Here is a 14,134-nt window from a genome sequence, read left to right on the forward strand (position 1 = left end):
ATTCTCTAGTTATATATTCACAAAACATTTACACAATAATCATGGATTTCTATTGAATAACTCCTGAAAAAAGAAAAAAATAAAGAGAGATAGATGTGTCTAGTCTGAAGATAAGATGAACTGCCATAATTTTTGTAATGAGGAAAGAGGAAAACATCTGCAATGCCTACAATAGCCACACTCAGGGAAATATCCCAACATCACGTGTTTTAGAGCAGTATGAGCTAAGTACATTATTGAGACACTTTATGGATCCACCATATATTTTATAAGTCTACAGTTAATATGGAAAGCAAATTCCTGCTAAAATGCAATACAACTCTAAGAAGGCTCCTATTTCTAATCATTGCTAAAACAGCACTTTACATTTAATTTTAAAAAATCATATATGTTAACTGTTTAATGCCAAAACTCTGGGAAAACGTCCTCCTTTCTCAAATGCAAACACACACACATAAAAATAATTGTATTAGAACTTTGTCATTAAGACTTATACCTCAAGTCTATCTTGAAATTTCTGGTAAAATCAACATGGGCTGGATAGGCAACTGATGTAATAATTACCACCCATTATGAATTTTTAAAATGTAGTAACAGGAAATATGAAATGTCCTACCTGAGAAAAAAATTTTACTAGAATTAATAGCCCCCAAAATATTCCTGGCAAGTGAGAAAAAGTCAATCATTTACATTCCTGTTCAATTAAGCTTTTCCAGATCCATAACAGGAATGTATGGCTATTCTTATTATTATGGAATAGATTAATTGGACAATTTTTTATAGGCCTTGTCATGTTTAATCTTTTCAAAAGTAATAAGTTTGAAAAGTAATAATCTTTTCAAAAGTATAATTTTCAAAAATGATCATCCCCCATTAGCTTGTAAGAAAAATTATTGTCAAAGTATTTCCCCCATTTCTCAAAAGGAATGCTTTAAGGGAAACTGCCAGGTATTTAAATTATTAGGCAATGGGGGTTAAATTATGGTTAGAAGGGGCCAGGTAGGCAAGGAGGAATAAAAGAGCAGCTGTGAGTCACCACTTCACTCCTGATAAACTAAGCAATCTTCTGAGGAAATTAATTGTCATGAAAGATTTGCAATGTGGTTAGAATATTTTTCTTGATGATTTCAGGTACCTGGGCTGAACTGAAACAGTTATCGTTTCTTGAGTATCTGGCACAGGTACAGAGGCACCAAAGAATTTTGAAGGGATTTTTAGAAATCGCTCTTTCTTGGAAAATAAACATCCCTTCTTGCTCTAGAAAATATTAACCTTATGCACATAACTCTAGGCAGAAAACTGTTGGGATGTCACCTCTCTTCAAACAGGTGAAGGCACCAAGTAAAGGACCCAGCACATGATAGTACTTAAATAATCTCCTAAGTTTAAAAACAGTGGCTTTCCTTTACTTTTAAAATTGTATTTTATATTAAACCATATGTGTTTTATACAACTTATGGATTTTCATTCTCCGTATTTCAAGATAGGCCCTTTGGTGTCATAAACTTACAAAATTCAGTTTGGTCATTAATATTACTAAGTTCCTTTCAGTCTATGTATAACCTCTAGTAATAAGAAGAGTGTAGATATTCCAATGTAACATTCCCTATGACAATGAAAGCAAGTCACAAATTCAGGTGTGTATACAGGGTTTGTGTGTAAACTGGTATAAAAAGTCTCACAACCTGTTTTGCAAACTCAGTGCAATCTCAGTAATCTATCTTTCTAGGTACTAAGACAACTGTCTTGCATGAAAGATGTAGTAAAGCCAATGCAGAATGCTCTGGTGTCAGGATTCTGTCAGGTATCAGAATCCTCTGTAGGCTGCTGAATACAGGACCAGTCAGGGTTCTGAGCCTTTTTGAACTACACAGGCTACTACAAGTACTAGATTCTGACACTTTATTTTTGCAAGACTGAAAATATGTGTACTATATTTTTAGCCGAAAAAAAAAAAAGTTCTGTACCCACTATGTTAATTAATAAACCCACTGGCATTGACTGGAGATAAGCAAAATTGACAGTTTCGGTTAAGAGCCCCTTCTGAATTGTTGAAATTTGAATAGCATCTAACACTTTTCCCCCGATTTTATACTCTAAATTAGAGAATATCAAGGGTTAACTAACTATTCCTAGAGTATAAATTAAAATTAACAGATTGAAATATTTAAAATAATTACAGGCAAGTTACCAAGAACTTAGAATACAAATATATTCATATTATTATGAAAATTAACGTTTTGAGTCAAGAATACTGATTCAAACGCCGTAATGTTGGATAAATGGTTTTATTAAATAAATGCCTAAGGCACATTCATTAATAGTTGCAGTTTATGTTCCATATATATGAATAATGACTTCTTTCCTTCTATTCTCAGAAATCCTTTAATTTTAGTTCATTAAAAAAAGAAAAAAAAAACGGAGGTGATATTACATGGTTACTGTGAACAAGGCAAGAAGAAAAGATAAGACTGCTTTAAAAGACAACTTGAAAAAACTATACTATCTAGCTGAAAAAAGAAGCTTCACCTGAAATGCACAGACAGTTACTCAGCACTCAAGCTATTTCAGTCTGAGTCACTATCTTCGTGGAGTTGGCATTATGAAAATTAAGTGCCCAAACTTTTCAGAGTCCTGAAGACAGGTGACTACACTGAAATGTGTCAACAGAGTTAGGTAGAATACAACTGAATAGAGAGAATATTTCCTCAGCCTCTGTAACTGAATTTAAAATCTTAAAGTATTTATGGTTTTAAAGTTTGTATTTTGTTTTTGTTTTGTTTTTGCGGTACGCGGGCCTCTCACTGTTGCGGCCTCTCCCGTTGTGGCGCACAGGCTCCGGACGTGCAGGCTCAGTGGCCATGGCTCACAGGCCTAGCCTCTCCGCGGCATGTGGGATCTTCCCGGACCGGGGCACGAACCCGTGTTCCCTGCATCAGCAGGCGGACTCTCAACCACTGCACCACCAGGGAAGCCCTTGTATTTTGTTTTTAATGGAAGCCACAAATATAATAACATTGGTGGCACAGGAGAGGAAAAGTATTTCCAACTGCTATAGTATATCAGCACTGAGTATCATTCAGATCTAACAGGTCATGTATGATAAGGTAAAATTGACAAATTAACATATGTACCTCAGCGCTTCCCTGAGGTACATATGTTTTCCCACCAAAAAAATCCACTCTGCTCATCTGCATTCATTTCCCTACTCCATTCTCCTGTCACAGCAGCTAGTGATCTCCTTTAGCTCTGTAGGTCATTTTTATCTGTTCTAGGATTTCATATACATGGAATTATATGGTATGGACTCTTGTCTGGTTTATTTTACAAGGCATAATATTTTTGAAGTTCATCCACATTGTAGCATAAATCATCAGTTTCTTCATTTTTATTGATGAGTAATATTCTATTATATGCCTAGACTACAGTTTGTTTACTCATTTACCTGGTAATGGACATTTAGTAGGTTTTCAGTTTTTTGCAATTATGAATAAATTTAATAATAAATTTAACAGTAAATGTGATATTAACATTTATGAACAACTCATGTGGTCACATGTTCTCTTGCATAAATACCTTGGAATGGGATTTCCTAGGACATGATTTCCTAGGAATGGATCATATTGTAGGTATATGTTTAATTTTATTAAAAACTGCCAACCTCTTTTCTAAAGCACTTATACAAAATCACTCTCTTTTGAAATACATTTCATATCATTATTTTTGTTATTTGTCTTTTTTTGTGTCAACTTAAATCATTTAAGTCTGTCAGATCCTTATGCATCCATGCCTTTTTCTGTGGTTAAAGTACTCCGATATCACTGTACGGACTTCATCAGGTTATGTTTCTTTTTAAAGATGAAAATTTTTACCCTGAAATTAATGAATTTATGTTGTATTACCAAATGTTTAGAACATTTATGAAAAATCAGAGGCTGATTGGTAAGGACTTTGACCCAACAGCTCCATGTAATAAAGAGTCCGACTTCACCTTTATTTTTGACCACTGACAGCTCTCCAGCTCCATTCTTCCCCCTTTGCTTTTTGCCCCACGTCCGGGCAGGTCAATAAGACCTCTCTCACTCAGTCTCTGTCTCTGTCTCAGTCTCATTCTCTGGGAATTCATATCACACAAACCCAATCCCATAGGTAGAGACCCCCCCACAGACACCACCTTTTAGCCACAATTCAAATCAAAGCCAATGCACCACTCCTTTCCTTCAAGCCATTCTGGACCAGCTTGTGTGTGTCCCTCACTCCCCAGAAGCCACTCGTGGGAATGAGCCACTTCTTTTCAAACATTTTTGGTGTATGAAGTGTCATTAGTATCAACACACAAACCACTGATTGAAGGAGTCTGATCCCTTCCCAAGGCAGCCACAAGAGTCTAGGAGCTGGTGTTAAAACTCAGAGGCAGTGTTTGGGTAGAGACTAAATGCATATCCAGCTCACACCTTCGTGCCATGGCAGCATTTGCTTTCTTAGCATCCGTACAAGTACATAACTTCAGTTATAACAAAGAGCCATATGTACTTAACCTTCCATTTCACAAAAAGTTTTTCTGTGTAAATAAGGCATGATATGAATTTCACACAAACTGAAAGGAGAAGAAATGCTGGGGGATGTATATAAGACAACAAAGGGCAAGAAATTTAGAGAAACAAGTAGCTAAGCATATGGGAATATCGAGATAACTAAGATCAAAAGTCTTTTGAACAAGGAAATGTTACATAAGCCAGCGCAATTTAAAGTGTGGTCCCCAGGCCACCATCAACTGGGAATTTGTTAGAAATGCAAATCCATAGGCCCCACCAGCTCCACTGAATCAGGATTCTGGGAGCAAAGCCCAGCTATCTGTGCTTTAACAATTCCTCCTGACGATTCTAAGGAAAGCTAAAGATTAAGAATTATTGCTTCAGGTTACATAAAAAGCAATTGATTGACCCAGAGTTGCAAGGGATAAAGCTTTTGCAGACAAGAGGTTTATGAGCAGTCTCATAGGCAACTTTTCAAAAGAAGACAGATCTAACAAATGCTGTCAAAGAAAATAAATTATGAAAATAAGACATTACGAAGAAAGACTGTCTTCAGTAAAAGAAATTTAATGCTTGCATATTAAAGGTCAGAGGAAGTAAAGAAGGGATGTGCTAAGGATATTTCTGTGCAGTGCCTCTGGGAGTGGAAGTTTCTAAATGGGGATTTGTGAAAGTGAATTAAGTGATTATCAAAAGGAGGAAAGGGGTTTAATAGATTAATCAGCATGAAAGTAGAATTCTTAAAATTAAAGCACCTTAAGTATTTTAAAACAAATCATTTCTCACTATAAATATTGAATCCTAAATTATATATATATATATATTTTTTTTTTTTTTTTTTCTATTTCTACTGTCACTATCCTAGTCTAAGTCAACATGTCTCCCACTTGGTTTCTGGCAACAGTATCCTAACCCGTCTTATTGATTACACTTCCTCTCCTCCAATCGAAACACAGCAGTCAGCGTGAATTGTATCATGTCAATTCCTACCTTATCACTACCCCAATTTTACCATTATATACAATATAAAGTAAAAATTTCTTACCATAAGATGACTCAAACTCTGCCTACTTTTCTGGTTTTATCTCAAGTATGCCTCTGACTTACCTCTCTCCTTTGTTTCCTTTACGCCAACAGCAGTGGCCCTCAGTATGTTCCTCCAACCGGGCAAACTAGTTAGCAGCCTCTCTCCTTGATTTACACACTGTGGGCCCTGCTCAGCATTCAACTCTCAGTTTTGTTAGGGAACCTCTGGCTGAAACCACTAGCCCTGGCCAGGCATGATAATAACCGCTTGGCTTGCGTAAGTTGTCTCACAACAGGAGGTCCTGATAAGGAGCACAATACTGACAAGCTACTGCCAAAACCAACCAGAAGAATTCGGGAGCCGCCAAAATGAGGGAGGAGATGCCAGCCCATAACACCCTGCCAACTTCCCAGAAATCCTCACACTTGAGTCAACCTTGACTGAGATACACGCAGCACCAGAAGGGCCCTGAGTCGGCAGACCAAGTATGGGTACGAGCAAGATTGGCCAGAGACAACTTGGAAGGCTCACCCCACCTCCATAAAACCTGAGACTTTGAGCCACAAGGCACAACAGTGCTGGGCTCCCTTACCCTGCTGCTCTCTGCTCGAGCATCCCTTCTCAATAAAGTCTTTTGCTTTGTCAGTATTTGTGTCTCCTCGGACAATTCATTTCCAAGTGTTAGACAAGAGTCCACTCTCGGGCCCTTCTGGAAGGGATCCCCCCCACCCCCCGTAATAGTTTTAATACCATATTTGTAGAGAGAACTTTCCTAACTACTCAACCCAATATAATGTCAGTCATTCTGTATTATATCACTTTATTTTTTTCATAATACTATAATTAGCAGGAATTATTTTATTGATTCCTTTGTTTATTTATTGATTGTGTCTTACACCAATAGAAAGTAAAATGCAACAGCCAGGACCTGTGTGTCTGTGGAACCACTTTCTCAGCACTTAAACTATAGAACCCCGGGCACATAAAAGTTGTTCAATAAATGCTTGTTGAAATATATAAAGTTTTATCTTAACACTATCCTTTTATTATTCATATGTCAACATTCCCCACTGGACTGATAGTTCTTTGAGGACACAGTTCATGACATTTTTCTTTTGTGTGCCTCAAACCTAGAAAAATACAAGGAATAAGATAAAATTCTTGATAAATTGATAATCATGGACAAATTTTTTTGCATTACCCAACAAGTGCATTTACTGGTCAATAAAGTAACCTGAAAACTATATATCACTACTTTGGGGACTTTGAATAAGCCCATTTATTCAGCTGTAAAAGGAGCCTAACAAAGCTATATTATTTCCCTTCCAGAATATTTGTGTTAATGAAATGAAATGCAGTAAAAGTTATGTGAATAAATCTTATCATCAATTTTCTCTTCTTTATTTAAAAGTTATTCTTTTCTTTTATTCCTGTTTCTTGGGCCAGGATTGGCAAAATATAGCCTGTGGGCCAAATCTTAACCATCACTTGTTTGTGTACAGCCTGAGGGTGAAGAATAGGTTTGACGTTTTGAAGTGATTGAGAAGAATCAAAATAAGAATAATGACACATGAAAATAATGTGGAAGTCAAAATTCAGTGTTCATAAATAAAGTTTATTAGCACACAGCCAAAATACTCCACTTATTTCCTATAGCTGCTTTTGTGCTCCAAGGGCAAGGGTGAGTAACTGAGACAGAGACCATATGACTTACAAAGCCTAAAAGGTTTACCATCTGGTCCTTTAAAGAAAAACTGTGCAAACCCTTGGTTTAGACCATCCCTCAAATACGTATCAGCCTACCCCTTGCATTTATGCCAATCATGTGCTCCGTGGCTGCCGACTGGCCCATATTTACTCTCATAATACCCTCTACTTCCCTAACATAACACACACTCTGCTGTATTAAAAGATTGTGTTTTATTTCATTTTCTGTCTTCTCATTTAGACTATAAACTCCACAAAGGAGAGGATGGGTGGCGAAAATCTAGCACATAATTGTTGCTAATTAATACTATCTGTGCGAAGACTGAATAAAAAATGAATATGTGTTTGTATTTAGGATATACAAATATATAATTTTTCTTTGCCATTTTACCTAAGGGTAACTTGAAAAGGGTTTTACATTCTTACCAACAGGCAAAACTATCACATTATTTAAGAAGTTAAACATTCTCCTTCAATTTGTCAGACGTGACTATTTCATTATGAAAAGAAATTCCAAGTTTCCTTATCACAAGGAACTTTCCTTATCCTTATTGCATAAGAAACAGAGTTAAGTGCTGAGAGCCATCAACTTAATTTCTCCCTTATTAATCCCATTCACACATGTAGGGCATTTAATATCTCCCTGTATTGAGCCACTTCTAACTACAAGACACTTGAATACAAGAACTCAGAATGGACAGATTGATGTATCACTGATTATTCTGAAGTATGGTCAAAGACTGAGAGTTAAATCTTTGCAATAGAAAAAGAATCCAGAGAGCCCTGCATCCTGCTTTTCTTTTACAAAAATTAGTATTTCTCATTATTAGAACTGGAAATATAATGATTTCAGCTAAAAACAGAGTTAAAGTTTAGTCTTTCTTTCCCTATCCAGAGTGACAATGATTAGTGGGGCATCTTTCAGACAATACTAGGGTTCGATTGTAAAGAAAGAGGTAAAGTAAATGAGAAGATTAAATAATTCAAAGAAATGTCAAAAATTTAGATAAATTTACTAAAGAAAGCATAGGCATCTTGAGTTTTTTTCTGATACTGAGATAATGTATAGTACTATTATTCAGATATACGTATAAGTCACCTCTGAAGCTATCTTTTTAAACTTTTGTAGTACACTGGGTCTTGGACTTGACCTTGGGGTTTCCAGGGAACACTAAGTGAAAGTCTTGATTTTTCTGGATAAGATGGATACAGTCTATATGGTCTAATCTGTGGATTGCTAGGTATCACCTAACTTGGTTAGTATGAGTACGCTCACATTCTATCCTGTTGACCAAAAATACCTACATTCTCATGGTTGATGTGAATTCTAATCCCAGATGTACATACAAGGGTAAATTATATGAAGGCTATCACACCAATAACTATTACTTTCATAGGATTTTTAAAAATATTTCCTACTCCTCCTAGTGAGATGAGCACTCTTGAGCTCCATGTCTTGCTTCTCTAAGTAAGTAAGCTGAGCACCACTGTTATTCTGTCTTCAAACAATGCATTATTCCAAGTGACACCAACTTATGTACAGTAAGTCGCCTACATACAAATGAGTTCCTTTCTGAGAGCGTGTTCGTTAAGTCCACTAACCTTAAACCAGGCACCCCCATACTCTACTCATCTCTGGGCCTAGCACACCTTTCAGATCTTTTGATAACACAACACCTTGCCTAACTGCTGGTTCTTTCTGTAGATCAAAGAAGTAGAAATGAAGAATAAGTAATTAACAGATGACCAGATCTCTTCTCTAGCTTCCCTTTCAGTAGTCTTGCGAACAAACTGTGTGAACAAGAGAGCATCTAAAGAAAAATCACGAGAAGTTGACAAGGCTGCACACAAGCCTGCACACAGTGGGGGATGGCAATGACTCTGACCCCCATCTCAATGATTAACTGAGATTACTTCCATTTTGTCCCTTTAAAAAACTTTCATGGCTGAGCAGAATCTTTGGAGGTAGCTTTTGGGGGACACTGAGTGTACCATCTCCTCAGACTGCCAGCATTCTGATTAAAAGCAACTTTCTTTTCTACCAATATTTGTCTCTCTCTCTCTCTGATTTTTTTGAGCAGTGCACAGCTGGACCTGAGTTCAGTAAAAATCATCGGATCTAATTTAACAAGTGAGGGGGGAAAAAAGGGGCCCAAGCAGGTTTAGTGACAAATGCCACGTAGTAAGTACACAAACTAGAATTATTTCTTCCTGTTTCATTTCAGTGCTGTCAGTTCAATGTCTGAAATATCTACTGGATATGCACCTGGTGGGCACCCGTCCTACTGGAAGTGAGTCTGCTTGTCCTAAAATTATGCAAAAACCACTACATTCATCTTATTGTAGATGTTTTTCTTTTAACTGTGAAGCTGGGTTACAAACAAAAGGCCCCACAGAGTCAAAGGGAAAAAGAACTTACCTCTCTGTGAAGTCCAGCACTTTCCCCCGACTGAATTTTTGATTTGAGGTAAGATTGAGATTGATAGTTTTCTTTTTTAATGTTTTAATTGTGCTTTTTGTTTATTTTTCAGTTATCCCTTAGAACGATCTCTTTATTTTCCTAATATAAGTTAGGAAACAAAGAGTTACCACTGGATAGAAAGCCTGCTCTGCCTGTTGCTAAATTTAGGATCTTGGACAAGTTACCTTCCTTCTTTAAGGTTCATTTGCCGTGTCTACAAAATACTCCAGTGGGTATCTCAAAGATTTCAAATGAGAAGAAATAGGAGGGGATGAATAGAAGATATATGCCAATAAATAAGTATATTAATCATGAGGATGATAATGAGGAGGCGAAGAAGAAGAATGCACAGCAGATAAATAGATACTGAGAAAGTTTAGGGTGCCTTCTGTTCTGTTCTTGTTTTTCATGACATCTCGAGAGTTGCCTGCTTCAAAGTGACCTCCAGCTAAAACTGGAATGCTCACTTCTCTCATTTAGATTGGGAAATCAGGATCTAATTTGGAAGTCAACAGAAGTCATGTGTGGCATAAAAATTATAGAAAGAAGATGCAAATACAAATAGATCAGCTAGAAAACATATTAACTGTTCCTCAAACAATTCACAAAATGGCTCTGTCAATGCAAACTTATTTAGAAGTGACTATAATTTCTCAAAAGTTAACAGGATTGTTATTGTCCATTAATTTTGGCCAATGGTTTTTAACTGTCCTTGCATAAAATAAAATGAATTTAAAGAGCAGTTAAATTACTAAAGAAACCTGTTAACTGGGAATTTTTTTAAAGTTAATTATAGCCAGTGGAGTATTTAAAAAACTCATTTGTTCTGCTCAATTGGAGTAAGAAGATTTTGCTCCACTCCATAATTTAAATATCCCATAAATTTGTTTCTAAATGTTCAGAACAATAAAAAGGTACATTACACATTATTATAAAGGCTCCAAATTATGGGGTGAATAAGTGAAAAAAAAAAAAGATTACATGTGGTAAGGAGACATCTAAGATGGTTCTTAATGATCCCACCTTCTCACTAGTAATCTTTATTTATTAAATAGTGACTAATTGTCTCTTTCACAATGTTTGCTTAAGAGTAAATCCAGAATGTTTTTCAAAGTATTTGTTATGTATACAGTAAGTGAAGCTATTTTGAAATTTTATTTTGGGCAATGACATGTCATATTTGAATATGAAAAGAAATGAAGGGTCAAGTTAAAGGTCGTATCCTATTTAAAATGTTAATATGTGATAGACTAAATTAAGAAAAATGCAAATTTATTTCAACTGAATGGAAAGCAAACAATGGGATCTCAATTCTAGCTTGGTAAATCCCATTATGTTTTCTCTCAAGGGTTATTTAAATTTTCCTGAAATTTCTCCATAGCAAGTGAATTGTAATTTATTTTAAGTTAGCACCTGTTCATAAAACAGAAAACATATTTAGTGGAACTAAGATCATGGTCACAAAATCGAAATGACAGAAATAGGAATTGCTTCTGTAAATGACTTTACAGAATGAACGCCCTGTGAGAGGTAACATACCTACACTATTCTTATGCATATGCCATATTTTTAAAACTCTCCAGAATTTCAATTATACAAAGAACTCTTTTGTTATCCTTTTCGTAGGTTGTCATTAATGAATGAGTTGTCTGAATGATGAGATGCTTTCTAGTTGCATTCTCAGTTGAGATTATGATAGGACTGTCATCTGAAAGAGATATGATTTCAAAATTGTTGGATAACAGAGGAAGAACCTGGTCCAGGAAAGCACAGGATACAATCCACCTTGGCTATTAGTGGCTTTATGATGTGCACTTCAGATTGAAGCCACTGCAGATTGATCTAAGGGCACTTCATCTATTCTTAGCAATGCCAGAAGATCAACTAAGCTTGAGTCCATAAAAGAAAAAAGGCTTTATTAATCAAGCGTATTTAAGACTGTTTTATTTCATTCTCTGTTTTTAAAGATATCACAGATGGCAATCTTGAAGGTTTTCCAATAATGAAGAATATTCATTTACAGCTGAGCCAGTACCCATTGATAAAAGGCGAGGCCTTGAGAGTTAGAAAAGCTGTCTTCTCTTAGGCGCCAGACAGTAGTCAGTAAGACTGAGCAATGTTATGAGTGATAAAAATCCATTAAGACTCAGGTCTGTGGCAAAACTCTAATTGAGGATATAACCTTTCCACCTAGTAGTTATCATGGCTTATAGTAGCATGTGAAAAAGAAAAGCACGGCAGAGAGGAAATAAAGAAATAAATGAGATTTGAGAAATCTACACAAGGATGAACTTTAATACATATTGGCTCACGGAACTGTGTGGAAATAGATCAAAAGCCAAATAAGTATTTGAGGCAGTTTTATTGACAGTGAAACCAGACACATGAACTAAAAAAAGCTTATGATTGTTGGAGCCTTAAAAAATCTTTACACCCACTACTGTGCTCCAAATTAGCATGGGCCGGACACAGGTTGTGAAAGCTGTGTGGCCTTCAAGAAAGGCTTCTTCCCCTTCAGATATTAACATGATATCTCAGATATTGATCAACTTCAAATATTGACATGAGAGGTGGAGAGTCATTTTCCTCGTAATTTATAGTGTACAGGACCACAATGAGGCACTTCCAGGTCTTGAGAGAGAGAGAACCTCACGTTTATTATGAGATGTGGGCCCTCAATTGGGAGGCACCAACTAGATGGGAATTTGGAAGATGATCCTTCCAGAGAAGGTAAGTGTGTTTTATGTCTGGAAAGAAGATAAATTTGATAACAAAAAGGTGGGCTAAGGAAGAGATTGGCCAGTTGATCACAAAATAATTTCCATTCTCTCCTGGGCACAGTATTAGACTACATTTCTCAGTCTGCCTTTCAGTAGGTTGTACCTGGAATGAGTTTTGTCCACTGGAACGTGGGCTGAAGCGATGTACACCATTTCCACATCTGGCCTCCATGCTCTCTCCTCACCCTACCTACTGGTGGATGTTGATGACCTGGGTGACCTCGAAAGCCAAGTGTGGAAGATGCCAGAGACTGCATCAGTTTGTGTCCCTAAATGATTGCAGAGAACACAGCTTCCCCTACCCCTACCTTGACCACGAACTGAATTTTACGTGAATGAGAAATTTAGTTGTGTTATACTACTGAGATGTTGTGGGGTTGTTTTTTTTTTCTTAGTGGCAGCTATCTTCACCAGAATTAATATAAAAACAAGTCATTTGTGGGTATATATGTCCCAAATATTATATCTCCATGACTTTTATTTTTTCTGTATATATATGGTGCTTTTTGATTAGCGAGAGTTCTTAATTTTGACATAGTTGAATTCGTAAATTCTCCCCTGTGGAGTTAATTCTTCTGGCCTGCAGAGAAGAATCATCACTGACCCTTTTGGTGATGTTGGTGCTTCTCTCACCAGTGCATCCCCAATATCTTTGGTGAATGGTTTGGCCTCTGGGCCCTCCTGTGGAACATAATCTTCTGATGGGTCTCTTGGCCTCACATAATATATCTGACTCAGAATACCCACTTCCGGGAGCTCTTGAATCCTTCCCCACCACTTACAATGGCAATTCAGGCAGTTGCCTTTCACTCACCATGGGTTACCATTTTCTCCAGGCTCCCAAGGGCCACCCTAGGAGTAAACAACATATCCCGAGATATATATTCAAAACTAAACATATTATAATTTATCGTTAGTTTAAAGGACTTGGATAGCATGTCCGGGCTTAAAGCATTGGAATCCTTTCTGTACTACATATTTGGTTGGGGTGAGGGGGTAAGGGATGGAGACTAGAGATTAGAATAGTTTCATACTACTAGTGAGTCATGTATATTTAATGGAATTTGATGTAAAGTTGAGTTCATAAGGAATTGGTAAGGTTATAATAGAAAAACTTCACTATGATACCATGGAGGCTTACATGCTTGGTGTTTGTTTTAACTAAGCGAACACTGATGGGTTCACTGAAATTAGCTATACTCGCTTGGATCTCACTAAAATTTTGAGTTATGATTTGTGATAGTTATGACTGCTATATTAAATCAGTAAGACCAATTAATTTTCTCATTCCATATAAATACAAGTTTACTTTTGATAACATTAATTTTTATTCTAAGAGTTTGTCTGACTAAAGAAGTTATCTTACAATATGAGAATTAGAAAGGAGATACAGTTCAGGACTCAAGATCTATTCCTGGTAATTCATATGATGTTAATAGTCTTCATACTTTTCAAAATAATTTTTTTAAAGATTAAAAAAAATCTCATGCTGCCAATTAAATTGCCCCATCCCTGCAGATGCTGTTTTTAATATATGAGATGTCTAACAGTGTTTTTAAAAATACTAAACGTGTGCTTCATCAGAACCTATTTGTAATGAGATTACAGCAATTAAGTAATTGGA

The sequence above is a fragment of the Orcinus orca genome, chromosome 10, assembly GCF_937001465.1.
Source record: "Orcinus orca chromosome 10, mOrcOrc1.1, whole genome shotgun sequence".
NCBI lineage: Eukaryota > Metazoa > Chordata > Mammalia > Artiodactyla > Delphinidae > Orcinus > Orcinus orca.